Source organism: Rhipicephalus microplus, chromosome 7 (assembly GCF_043290135.1).
Source record: "Rhipicephalus microplus isolate Deutch F79 chromosome 7, USDA_Rmic, whole genome shotgun sequence".
In the NCBI taxonomy this organism is placed as follows: Eukaryota; Metazoa; Arthropoda; class Arachnida; order Ixodida; family Ixodidae; genus Rhipicephalus; species Rhipicephalus microplus.
In genome coordinates, this window is record NC_134706.1 from 50,564,372 (window position 1) to 50,567,101 (window position 2,730).

The window sequence follows — 2,730 nt, forward strand, 5'->3', positions numbered from 1 at the left end:
TTGGTAGGTTCTGCTGTATACAAAAACAGTTTGAGACAGACCTTCCTGAACGATGAGTGACAAGACTGGCATTATTCTGTCATCTGCCTCTGATGCTCAGCGAGCTGCCTAAACAGAGGTTCAATGCCGCATACGCCAGAATTCAGAGGTGTGCTCCGCCGAAGCAGAAACCTTGGCCTCAACTTATCGCATAATCAAAATAACTAGCCTAAACTGCTACGCTCCAAATTAACATTAGGCGGTATCGTTACCATTACTGAATTGAGTGTGTTGGGAGAGGGGGTCTCATTTACCTAAACGTATTCTACATTGTTTTTTGCGTGGGTCAAACCACATTATGTGGCAGGTATAGTAAAGTTTTGGGAATTTAAGGTGGAACTACGTCTGAATAAAAAGGCATTTGAAATTCAGTAACATACACTGCTTGTAGTTGTAGAGAAATTTTCTTACAAACACTCTTTGATCACTATATTTTTTAAATATAGATCTTTTCATAGTAAATATATATGAAATTCGCGGCTCGTACGCAAATATAATTACCACTTGCGTCTGCTAAATTTTTAACCTGAGTAACAAAGAAATCTTTCACTTACGCTGTGGTATAAGCTTGCCGAGTAGGGCGATCAACAGGTCTTTAATGGTGGTCAGAACTCTCACTGGACTCAAGTTTTTCACAACACCACTGACGGTGCACTGAAAAATTAAATATTTGTTTTTACTTCCAGCCCTTCAGGTGGGATATTTTGTGGGAAATGTGCGGGTGCACACAATTCGAGTGGTTTTGGTAGACTTAACCACGTTGACGAATTGACGAGACTAATTTTGAGGACCTGGTAATCAGAGTACATGCACTTTTTTGCAGTTATCTTAGCTATGCAGTCACTCTTTCAGGTGTAATGTTCGGTTACCGCGAAGTAGTGTGACGTCATTAGAGCATGCGCTAAAAGTATGCAAACACAATTTCAGAATTTACGTGTTATACCACACTAAAATGTACAATGAAACAAGCCAGTGCTTTTAAAACGTTCGAATGTGCGCATTTTAGTAAATTTGCATTGTGTTCACAATAATTTCTGAGCAGGTTTCAGCATATTTAGGTATTAAATACAAGCATTACAGGTTACCAAATAAATAAACATGATGAACATCTTTTTGTGCAAGGCGGAAGTTTTTTTAATAAAGTTTGTTGATTATTGTTATAGCTTTCTTTCTTTTCCTGTTCTTTATTTACATATCAGAGACGCATTTTATATGCAGAAGAGTGATAAAGAAAGTACGACTTACATTTGCCAAAGACAAAACGCCCTCCACGAGAGTCTGTAAACAACCAAAGTGTATATTTGAAACTCCCTACGCATGGAATAGAAAGGTAATACAATCGACGTATATTTGCCGCCTACTTGAAAACTTTCGGAAGGCTTTCCTTATTTGCCAGCTTCGGAAAAGAATGCTGGAGGTCCATATCACGAAGCGAAGAAGTTCAATTTTTTAAGAGCATGTGAATAGCCCATATTGAGCGATATTTGGCATCTTCCTATTCATAATGTATTTCTCATCTGTGTTTGTAATGGTTTTTATATAGATCCAAAGAACGACACAGTATCTATAAACAATGTAAACCCCTGCTTCTGAGCTATAGGAGTAACCTTCGGATCCTCTGTTTCATCACTATTAGGCAAATGTAAATACAGTGTGAATATGCTGCAATGACCGTAAGTTTGATAATTTATTTTAGCGGCATTCCTTGGGTACGCACTGTCTTTCCTTGGCAGAGGTTCAGGTTGTCTCCGAGGCACTGAAATGAATGTGAATAGAAATGAGAGGACATCAAATAGAAATAACAGGACATCATACAGTTTAGCACAACAGACTGCTGGGTTACTTGGCTTTACAAAGCATTCAAAGAGTACAGCGCCTGCATGATGAACTCATAAAAGGAAAGCCGTCGGCTGCCTTTTAGCACACATGAAATTTAGGGGCTCCAATTATTCTCAATTGCATAGCTGCTGATTTTGTATAGCCAGTCTGGGCTTAAACTAAGAAAAATATTGTAACTTGGTATTGTACTATTGTACATTGACGTAGTTACAAGGAAAAGCAGGTACACGTACTTAACTTTGCCAAAAGAATGACTACGAAAGACGCAAATAGAGATGACAGCTAATAAAAAAAAACTATTCCTGGGCGCTTGTAAAAAGGTAAATATACAAAGAACTTAATTTTGTACCTGCACTGTAATTCTGTCATTTTTTTTTTTCGTGGGAAGAGTGGCGGATGAAGTGTATACTGAGACTCACTATTAAAGTGTGTTATGCAAGCTTTGTCTACAAAACTGGAATCAATGCGCTCAGCATGATGACACACAAAAAATTACTACGAATGTTATTTCGTCTCCACTATGCATGCTGGAAATCATTGCAGTATATTTGGACTTGCGTAGTACACATGTCCCTCGGTGATTGGAGTGTTGTTGTTCTGTGGTTGAAATTTTATGAGACGTAAATTATGGGACATCGTCATGATACTTCTGGCATCCATGGAATCAATGTCAATTGTCTGTTCAATCTGCTTTGGATATTGACTACTTTACAAAAAGCAATGAAACCTTCCCTTTCTAAATGTATGTATTTATTTCCATGAGAGCGCGACAGCGAGCGGCCCTATCTGTTGCATTATATAAAGACTCTCGGTGCCTCACCTCATCGAGCTGCAAAATATTTGGCAGCGTGA